We start from the raw sequence: 11,342 nt of genomic DNA on the forward strand, positions 1-11,342 counted from the left end.
AAAAAAAAAAAAAAAAGAAAGAAAGAAAGAAAGAAAAGAAAGAAAAAGAAAAAGGCACAGAGGAAAGCAACTGTCAAGGTTACACAGCAGGAGAGGCAAACAGAACTCACTTTGGAGGACATAGTTCAAGGTCCTAGGCCCTCTCTACCTGGGCAAGATGCCATCTTATTATCCAGAACGAGGGTCAAGCGCCCTTTAAGGCTAATTCTGACATACTTCAACATTCGCGCTTCTCTTGGGACCTCCCTTTCATGCAGAGCACACCTAGGCCACCTCTGATTTTCAGGGCCTACCTGAATGGCAGTCACCGGCTCCAATGAACGGCCTGCTATGTGCCAGTGCCCTCCTTTCTCCCTGCCCTCCTGTAGGCTAGGAGGAATGGTAAAGGTGAGTTCCTCCATGCTTAGATTTACTGTCTGGCACATGTGCTCACGAGCCCCTGGCCCTGTGGAAGGGATGTGTGGGCTCTGCCCCTTCAAGTCCTTAGGACCTGCATCCACATCCAGACATAGCTGCCAGCCTCTGTCTTCCTTTCTGCAAGGGAGCTGGGGAGGTGATCTAGAGATCAAAGGGCAGTCCGGTACAGTGCTGGGGAAGTTTACAGCTACAGCCAAGGAAAGAGTAAACATCCTGTGAAGAGGGCCCCAGTGTTTGCTGAGCACCTGTTGCATGTCAGACGTGAGGTTCCCACTACTGTCAGGTCACCACTGTGCAGATAGGTACACTCTGATTCGACAGAGGAAGCGGAAGCTCAGAGGTGAAGGCACCCTGGGCTGGTGATGGCATTCAGACTAAAGTGGAATTCTGCCTGATGCTGAAGCTCCTTCCCTCCACTTTGCTGCCACTAGGATGGGGGAAGCTCTGCTCTTAGGGAAGCTGCATATAAACTGTCAGGCTTTTTTTTTTTTTTTTTTTTTTTTTTAGAGAAAGGGTCTTGCTCTGTCCCACAGGCTGGAGTGCAGCGTCACGATCACAGCTCACTGTGGCCTCAAACTCCTGGCTCAAACAATCCTTCCATTTCAGCTTCCCAGGAGGCTAGGACTATAGGTACACACCACCACGCCTGGCTAACTTTAAAAATTCACCCCACATAGAAGAGGGAGAAAGGTATGGAAGCACATTTGTGGCAGAGGAGCAGTGTGAGCAGACTAATCATCTTGTGAGTGGGAAAAGGAGGAGGAAAAGCTGTGGGTGGAGCAGGAAATGTGGGTGGTTCTCTTTACGAAGGATTCTGAATGCCAGGTGAGCAGGGTGAATGTATCTTGTGGGCACCAGGGAGGCCTGGGCCTCAGCCTGTCCCCTGCAAACTGCAGTGGTTGGACTGGACTGCTTCAGGCCTTCCTAGGGCAAGGGGTGGTCACAGAAAGGGTCTACTCTAGGTTCTTCCAGGTTCAACCCTGGAAACACAGAGTGGGAAGTGACTGAAGCAGCTCAGAGGCTAGGGGTCATATTTTGCTCCAGAGCCCAAGTCCAAGAATAATTATTTTACCAAACTGTCTGCATTGCATCCCTAAGTCACCCTGGCTAACCCTCCACCCAGTCAGGGTCCTGCAGAGAAGGCCCAAGCCTGGGGTCAGGAGGCAACAAGGGTGATGGGTCCTACCCCTGACTCCACCCCATTTAGGCTTGGCCTCTTGGAGCCTCAGCTTCCTCATATGCACAATGGAGGAGCTGTGCTTTGGGCTCTCTAAACCTCCTCTCCCTGGACAACACTGCAGTCCTAGAGACATGAACAGCATGAGCAAGGGAACGTAAGTAGGATTGTGAGGGCCTTGTTGGGCAACAGACAGGCAGGTGAAGCTGGAGCATGGAGTCCCTAGAGATGAATTGTTTCTTGCTGGAGTTGGCTGGATCCAAGGGCTATGACCTTCCTCCTTATGTGTAGAACTGGAGGCGCCCTAGGTCATGGCCAGCAGCCCTAGGAGTGGGACTGAGGAGCTGTTGGCAAACTAGTTAGGCAAGGCCATCATCTCCATGATGTCATCCAGCTGCTGTGTTCTCTGGGCGGGCAACAGTGCCAGGCAAACTTCCGGCCCTGGAGGAGAAGGGGCCTCAGATACCCACTGGGCAGCAGTGAATTCCAGGAGACCCAGCTCACAGACAAAGGCGAGGCAAGGGGCTGGAACAGGAAGGAGAGAGTTCTGGATGTGCTAGGCTAGACCTCTTTAGACTTCTGGGAGTCCCTGATGCCTGGGCGTGGGGAGTGGGGGTCTAGGCTCATGGTGGAGCACTATGTAATTGCTATCTGATGGGTTGGACACTCGCTCCTGATCACACTTATAATACATGTGTGGCAATTTTGTTACCATTATGACCTTCACAGCTTGAGTCCTATGAGGTAGGACCACCATTATACAGATAAGGAGACAGGTTCGGAACCTTCGTTCTTTTGGTTTTTCTTTTTTTTAATTTTTTTGAGACAGAGTCTGACTCTGTCGCCCAGGCTGGAGTGGAGTGGCACAACCATGGCTCACTGCAGCCTTGACCTCCCAGGCTCACAGTGGGACTATAGACACATGCCACCATGCCTGGCTAATTTTTTTATTTTTTTTAGAGATGGGGTTCTCCTTATGTTGCCAGGGCTAGTCTCGAACTCCTGGGTTCAAGCAATCTGCCTTTCTTGACCTCCCAAAGTGCTCGGATTACAGGCGTGAGCCTCTTTGCCCAGCCAGGACATTTGCTTTTAATCACCATATTCTACTATCCACCATTTGGGAGTTCTGCTCAGATGAAGCCTGAGCACTGGGGAGACCTGGGCCTCAGTCTGCCCACCTGTAAAATGAGGGGGTTTGACTGGCCTCCTTCAAGCCCTCCTAGGGCAAGAGACTGTAACAAGAAGGGTCTAGAGGGCTGGGTGCAGTGGCTCACACCTGTAATCCCAGCACTATGGGAGGCCGAGGTGGGTGAATCATGAGGTCAGGAGATCAAGACCATCCTGGCTAACATGGTGAAACCCTGTCTCTACTAAAAATACAAAAAATTAGCTGGGTGTGGGTGCCTGTAGTCCCAGCTACTTGGGAGTCTGAGACAGGAGAATCACTTGAACCCAGGAGGAGGAGGTTGCAGTGAGCTGAGATCACACCACTGCACTGCAGCCTGGGTGACAGAGTGAGACTCCAACTCAAAAAAAAAAAAAAAAACAAACAAAAAAAGTCTAGATTCTTCCAAGTTAAGCCAGAGTGGGGAGTGGCTGGAACAGTTCAAGGGTCAAGGGTATTTTGGCTCCAGAGCCCAGTTCGAGAATGAATATTTTACCAACTTATCAGTGTGGGATCCTGGCAAACCCTTCTTTCCACTTGTGAATGTAGCACCTGAATCTTGGCATCACAGAATCCTAGATACCCACCTGATGGTCTAAATAGGTAACTGAGTCCCAGAGAGGACAAGGGACAGGCTTCAGGTAGCGTAGCGAATCAGGAGCAGAGCCACTCTGCAGCCCAGATCCTCAACCTCCCAAAACTTTTTTTTCCTCCTGAGGGCCTGGCACACTCAAGCATGAAATAACCGATGCATCTTAAGTGCGTACTCCATACCATGCACTCATTTAACCATCAGCCTAGCCCTGTAAAGCAGATGCTAGTGTTCTGTCTGATTTACAGACAAAGAAATTGAGGCTCAGAAAGGAGAAGTCATTTGTCCAAGTTGACAGAGCATGCTGGTGGTAGGGCAGGGATTCGAACCCAGGTATATAGGCCCTTCCCCCTCAGCAGATCCAGTAAGCCTCATTGGAGGCATGAAGAGCTGTAGACAGCGGAGTAGATGGCTCCTTTGCCGGTCCTGAAGGCGCGCAGTGTCCAGTTCAGAGTTTCCACGCAGGCCTGGCCTCTCTGGGGCAGGCAGAAAAGTGCTGAGACCGCAGAAGGGCTCTGAATCTTCCCAGAGGAGGCGGCTGCGGTGGGAGGGAGTGCTCGGCACCAACCTCAGAGCCAAGTGTAGACGTGGCGGCTGGACCAGCTGCAGGCAAGGGAAGGCAGGCAGGGTGGGGCCCAAACCCAAACCCAGCCTCCACGCTGTGTTCCCTGCCTTCCCCCAGCCAGGCCCTGCCCTGCCCACCCTTCTCGCTCTCCATCTGGATTTGAGATGAGGACGCCGGGCCTAATAATAGCCAAATGGCAGCGGAGGCAGTGCCTGGAGCCACGGCCAGTTGGGGCCTGGGGTCCCCCATGGTCTCACGTTGTCCTCCAACAGGCTTCAGAACTTTGAAAGTACTGCACTCCAGCCTAGGCGACAGAATGACACCTTGTCTTAAAAAAACCAAACCAAACAAAAAAAAAAAACTGTTTAAAAGGAATAGCAACTGCTTATGAAGTTTGCAATATTTGCTGGGCACTGTGCTGAGGCTTCGCCCACAGTCACTCACTTATTCCTCACATCACCCCCATGGGCTAAGACTATTCTTAGCCCTTTTGATGGATGGAACACTGCCCCTGATGATAACAGGAATTTGGCAGCCTTCAATTGCTGAGCGTGCACACTGTCCCTCCTTGGCACCGTGCTAAGCACTTTCTTTGTATTTTCCCATTGATTCCCCATAGCATTATGAGACAGATGCTAATTTCTTAAGATGGAGAAAACCATGAGGTCCAGAGAGAAAAGTGACTTGCCCAAGGTCACACAGCTATGATGGACAGAGTCGGGACTCAAACCCAGGACTTTCTAACTTTAAAGAGGCTAAGACCTTGCTTCTGGAAACAGACAAACTTGAGTATGGTGGGGATGTCACTGCCCCTTAGGTATGTAGCTTTGGTAAGTCACATCACCTGCCTGAGCCTCTGTTTTCTCCTCTGTAAACTGGGGGTTTGGTTGAGATAATACTAGGACTCCCTGGCAGCTATTAAGCCCACCTTGGGTATAATATAGTAGGTAATTTACAACACATTTACATGGTGCATTCTCTCAGTCAGTTCTCACAATAGCTCCCAATGTGAGGACTCCTCTCATCCAGAATCTGTTTTTTGTTTTTTTTGTTTTTGTTTTTGAGACAGGGTTTCATTCTTGTCACCAGGCTGGAGTGCAATGGCGCAGTCTTGGCTCACTGCAACCTCTACTTCCCGAATTCAAGTGATTCTCCTGCCTCAGCCTCCTGAGTAGCTAGGATTACTAGCGTGTGCCACCAAGCTCAGCTAAGTTTCCGTATTTTTAGTAGAGACAGGGTTTCACCATGTTGGCCAGGCTAGTCTCAAACTCCTGATCTCAGGTGATCCGCCTGCCTCAGCCTCCCAAAGTGCTGGGATTACAGGTGTGAGCCACCATGTCCGGCCCCAGCACCTGTTTTATAGAAGGGAAATGTGAGTCTCAGAGAGAGGAAGGCACTTGCCCAGAATCAACAGCAAGTGAGTCAGGATTTGAGCCCAGTGCTATGATTCTAGAGGCTGAACTCTTTTTTATTTTTTGAGACAGGATCTCTGCCACCCAAGCTGGAGCACAGTGGTGTGATCATGGCTCACTACAGCCTTGACCTTTCTGGGCTCAGGTCATCCTCCCATTTCAGCCTCCCGAGTAGCTGAGACTACAGGCATTCACCACCACACCTGACTAAATTTTATAGAGATGGGTTTCCCCATGTTGTCCAGGCTGGTCTCAAACTCCTGGTTTCAAGTGATCCATCCACCTCGGCCTCCCAAAGTGCTGGAATTACACAGGTGTGAGCCGCCATGCCTAGCTAGGCATGTGACTTTTTTTCGGCCAGTAGAATATAGTAGAAGTGACTTTGCCAGTTCCAAGCCTGGGCCTTAAGATATTGTGTGGCTTCCACTCATTCTCTTGGAACTGTCACAGCTGTTATGTGGACAAGCCTGGGCTATCCTGCCAAAGAGACCACCAGAACAGGGACTAGTCGTCCTAGCTGAGGCTGTCCCAGTCAGTCACCAGCTAATCCAACAGCTGACCACAGATACATGAGTAAGCCCAACTGAGACCAGAAAAATCTTTAGCTAAGCCTAGCCTAAAGTGCCAATCCATGAAATCTTGAGCTGAAATAATGGTTTCTGTTTTAAGGCACTAAGTTTTGGGGTGGTTTGTTATGCAGCATTGTTGTGGCAATTGATAACTGATACACAGCTTTATTCGGTGTAATTAATGCTAACTGCTGTAACAAATGAAATATCTCAGTGGTTTAAACCGATCAGAGTTTATTTCTCACTCCTGCAAAGTCTGATATAGTTGGAGCTGTCCCTGGGAACTCTCTTCCAAGCAGTGACATTGACCCCCAATGCTGCCTCCAATCCAGGCTCTCCCTGGAATCTATTCCTGAATCCTCTGCATGTGGAAAGGGAATCAGAAAATCAAAGGAGGCGCATCCACATTTAACCGCCTTTGTGCAGGGGTCACGTATAATTTCATTGGCCTTTATGTAGTCACATGACTCTACTAACTGCAGGAAAAATGAGAACATGCCCTTCCTGTGTGTCCAGGAAGAGGAAACAGGTTACAGAACACAAAGCATTGTTCTGTGACATTTCTCCTGTTGTGGGGCTGGTGTGTGTGTGTGTGTGTGTGTGTGTGTGTGTGTGTATGTGTGGCAAGGGTTGGAGGGTGGTGTGTGTTAAGCAGAGAATTAACATCTATAAAGAATCAATGGTGGTGCATGCATGCCTGTAATCCCCATAGTCTGGGAAGCTGAGGCAGGAGGATTGCTTGAGCTCAGGAGGTTGAGGCTGCACTGAACCGGGATCATGCCGTGCACTCCAGCCTGGGTGACAGGGCAAGACTCTGTCTCAAAAAAAAAAAAAAAAAAAAAAGTGAGAGAGAGAGAATCAACTTCAGCGCTTGGCATGTGTTAGCTTAAGTAAGGGGCAAGTTAAAGAATCTGAGGCTCAGCTTAGCTGGGCCTGCTGCTGCACTCCTGTAGACCAAGCTACTTGGACTACAGAGGCTGAGGTGGGAGATCATTTGAGCCTGAGAGGTTGAGGCTGCAGTAGGAAAAGATTGCCCACTGCATTCCAGCCTGGGCGACAGAGTGAGATCCTGTCTTAAAAAAAGAGAAAGAGGCTGGGCACAGTGGCTCATGCCTGTAATCCAGCACTTTGGGAGGCCAAGGCGGGAAAATCATCTGAGGTCAGGAGTTTGAGTCTAGCCTGGTCAAGACGGTGAAACCCTGTCCCTACTGAAAATTCAAAAATTAGCCAGGCATGGTGGCGGGCACTTGTAATCCCAGCTGTTAGGGAGGCTGAGGCAGGAAAATCACTTGAACCTGGGAGGCAGAGGTTGCAGCCAGCCGAGATTGCTCCATTGCATTCCAGCCTGGGCGGCAAGAGAGAGCCCTGTCTCAGAAAAAAGAAAAAGAAAAAAAGAATCTGAATCTCAGAAAGGTTGAGGAACTTGCCCCAAATCATACAGCAAGCCAATTAAGTAGCTATTTTGTGGTAGTGAAGGGCTCAGGGAGATCTGGAGTTGGATGGATTTAGGTGCAAATCCCAACTGTGTTAATTCCTTACTGTGTGACATTTGGCAAGTTACTCAATTTCTCTAGGCCTCAGTTTCCTCATCCACAAAATGGGGAGAATAATAGTTCCAACATCGTAAAGTTGAGAGTGATCATTCAGGGAGCTTGCATGGGATGGGGATCCTGGAATGTCAGCCACGTAGGCAGAGATGATGCTAACTCTGATCTTACCCTGCCAGGGTCAATGAATTTGGCCAAGGGGATTTATTATGTTTTGGACAAATCCTATCCCTTCCCTCTAACTTTTGTGGTGTGAATGGTTTTATTTACTTCATTAAGAGATAGAAATGGCCAGGCGCAGTGGCTCACAACTGTAATCCCAGCACTTTGGGAGGCCAAGGAGGGTGGATCACCTGAGGTCAGGAGTTCAAGACCAGCTTGACCAACATGGAGAAACCCTGTCTCTACTAAAAACACAAAATTAGCCAGGCATGGTGGTGCACAACTGTAATCCCAGCTACTCGGGAGGCTGAGGCAGGAGAATTGCTTGAACCTGGAAGGCGGAGGTTGTGGTGAGCTGAGATTGCGCCATCGCATTCCAGCCTGGGTAACAAGAGTGAAACTCCATCTCAAAAAAAAAAAGGTGGTGGGGGGAAGAGATAGAAATATGGCTAGGTGTGGTGGCTCATTCCAGTAATCCCAGCACTCTGGGAGGTTGAGGTGGGAGGATCGCTTGAGTCCAGGAGTTCGAGACCAGCCTGGGCAATATGGCAAAATCCCGTCTCTACAAAAAATACAAAAAGTAGTTGGGCGTGGTGGCATGCACCTTTAGTCCCAGCCACTTGGGAGGCTGAGGTGGGAGAATCCCTTGAGCCTGGGAGCTGGAGGTTGCAGTGAGCTGAGATTGTGCCATTGCACTCCAGCCAGGGTGCCAGAGTGAAACTCTGCCTCAAAAAAGAGAGAGCAAGGGAGCTAGAAATATTTCTCCAGTTGAATTTTTAAAAATTAATTTTTTGAGACAGGGTCTCACTCTGTCGCTCAGGCTGGAGTGCAGTGGTGTGATCACAGCTCACTGCAGCAGCCTCAACCTCATGAGCTCAAGAGATTCTCCCACTTCAGCCAGTGCGTGTCACTATGCCTGGCTAATTTTATTTATTTTATTTTTTTGTGAAGATCAGGTCTCACTTTGTTGCCCAGGCTGGTCTCGAGCAATCCTCCTGCCTCAGCCTCCCAAAGTGCTAGAATTACAGGTGTGAGCTGTGATGCCCACTCCAGCTGAATATTTTACTGAACAAACCTTTATAAGCACAAAGCGCCTGAACACCTGTGGCTGCTGACAGATGTCTGAAATGCCTCCATTATTGCCTCCTTTTATTTTTTTTAAAGTTTGTATAACAGACTAGCTGTGTTGCACAGGTAGGACTGCAGTGATGCAATCATGGCTCACTGAAGCCTTGACCTCCTGGGTGCAAGCAATCCTCCCACCTCAGCCTCTCAAGTGGCTGGGACTACAGGCACACACCACCATGTCTGGCTAATTTTCTTATTTTTTGTACAGACTATGTTGCCCAGACTGGTCTGGAACTCCTGCCCTCAGCAATCCTCATGCCTTGCCTCCCAAAGTGTTGGGATTACAGGAGTGAACCACTGCACCCAGGCTTAAATCATTTTTTTTTTTTTTTTTTTTTTTGGAGACAGAATCTTGCTCTGTCACCCAGGCTAGAGTGCAATGGCATGATCTCAGCTCACTGCAACCTCTGCTTCTCAGGTTCAAGCAATTCTTCTGCCTCAGCCTCCCAAGTAGCTGGAATTACAGGTGTCCGCCACCACACCCGGCTAATTTTTGTATTTTTGGTAGAGACAGGTTTCATGATGTTGGCCAGGCTGGTCTTGAACTCCTGACCTCAAGTGATCTGCCCGCCTGGGCCTCTCAAAGTGCTGGGATTACAGGTGTGAGCCACTGCGCACGGGAGGTTTAAATCATTTTTAAAGTTTTGTTTTGAATAGGTAATTCTGGGAGGTCAGAGGAGTTCTCTCTCAGGAGATAATTATGCTCAGGTCTGAAAGATAAGGAAAAATTGTTGAACAAAAAACTAAGTTGGTCTTGACATAGGGGTAGGGGTGTTCCAGTCAAGGGGAACAGACTGTACAAATGTCCCAAGGCAGGAACAATCTCCAGAAACTGATGGAAGACTAATGCGACTGAAGTGTGAAAGGTAAGAGAGGGAAGCGGGGTTTGGATGAGGAGAGGGGGAAAGGGGCCAGACCGAAGGGTCCCTGTGGGCAGGACTCACTTCATGATTTGCTGGGCCAGGTGCCAAAGGAAAAAAAGGGGGTCGCTTGTTCAAAAAGTCTTAAGTATTTCAAGATCGTGACAGCAGAGCATTATAATACACTGGTCCTTCTTTATGTGAAGCTGGCCCTGCCCATGGACCACAGTAAGAAGAAAGGACTTTGATGTGAGGGCTGCAGGGAGCCATGGAAGGTTTCTGAGCTAATGGTGATGAGATCCGATTTGCATAAGCCACAGTTGCTGTCCTCACTACCCCACACCTGGATGGTGTTTCTCTGCACAGGTGTCCTGCTTCACTTTCCTATTCGACATGTCACTCCCCTGCTCAAAAACCTGCAGTGACTCCTACTTCCTATCAGATCCAGCCCAAATTCCCTATCCAGACACTCAGAGGCCCTTCAAAATCTTCCCTTACTGGATTTAGTTAATCTAATGTCAACAAAGGCTGTGTGCTGAATCCCAGAGAGATGATGAATCAACCCCAGTTCACACGGCAATTATAGGAGAGCAAGTCAGGGCTGGAACCCGGTTTCCTGAGGTCGGCCCACCCAGCCCTGGGCAAGGGTGCAGTCCTAAGTGTTTTGTATCCTCCATCCTAGCACAGAGACGTGCACACAGTAGGTTCTCAATCTGTGCCTGTGGCAGTGAGTTCGTTCCTCTTAGGGCACATCTCTGCCAGGGCATGGGTGTCCCCGAATCCAGGAGGCAGTTAGCATCCTTCCTGACTCCTCCTCTCCCTCGTCTCTACCCCCAGGCCTTCACCAAGCCCCACTGCACCCAGGCCGGCGGGCCAGGTCCTGCCCGTAGACATGTTTGGCCTGTACAGTGTTTCAAAGCTTTTCGAATTCATCGTTCTAACATTTTTAGATATCCGGAAACTTCACATGGCAATCCGCATCTTGTGTGTCTGCAAAGTCTCAAGCCTGGGTCTGGGCTCCTTCAGGGCAGCAGCTCTCTCGAACCTCAGAGCTTGGGACGGGTGGGGTGGGGAGCGGTTCCGCTCCAGTCCTCAGCAGGGCTGCTGAATCTGGGACTCTTGAAGCGAGAGCGCCCTAGTTACCACCAAGGACCAATCAGGATCCTGGAAGCTGATTCAATCCGACGGATAATAACCCCTCCTTCTGGGGCGGGGCCAGGTGGGGGCAAACCCCGCCTCCGGTCTCTAACCACTGGAAGTAGGAGGGGGGTGTTTTGCCCCAAGTCTTACAACTAGCCCCAACCTGATGGCTGACTTCTGAATCCCCTAGGGCTTCATAGATGAAATGAATACCTCCCAGACAGACCATGCTGCTTCCTCTAACCCTGTCTCTGCCTTTGCCGTCTTCTCTCCCTGGACTGTGCTCTTCGACCTCATCTTCACTCTGGCTGGCTCCCGATTACCATTCAGATCTCAATTCACAGGTCACCTCCTTAGAAATGCCTTCCTAGAGCACCTATCTGACGCTTCCCCAAATTACTCTATAATTACTCCCCCATTACAGCACTGACGATCAGAAATGATTTAATTTTTGCTGTTTGTCTCCTGCTAGACTGTGAGCTCTGAGAAGCCAGGGACTTGGGTTTGTCCCCCTCCACATGGTCCCCAGGACCTAGCTCAACACACATGTGTGGAACAAATGAACCACTGGATTCACAAAACACCTTTCCCTGAAGGATGCATGTGAC

The sequence above is a fragment of the Cebus imitator genome, unplaced genomic scaffold (genome assembly GCF_001604975.1).
Source record: "Cebus imitator isolate Cc_AM_T3 unplaced genomic scaffold, Cebus_imitator-1.0 Scaffold258, whole genome shotgun sequence".
Lineage (NCBI taxonomy): Eukaryota > Metazoa > Chordata > Mammalia > Primates > Cebidae > Cebus > Cebus imitator.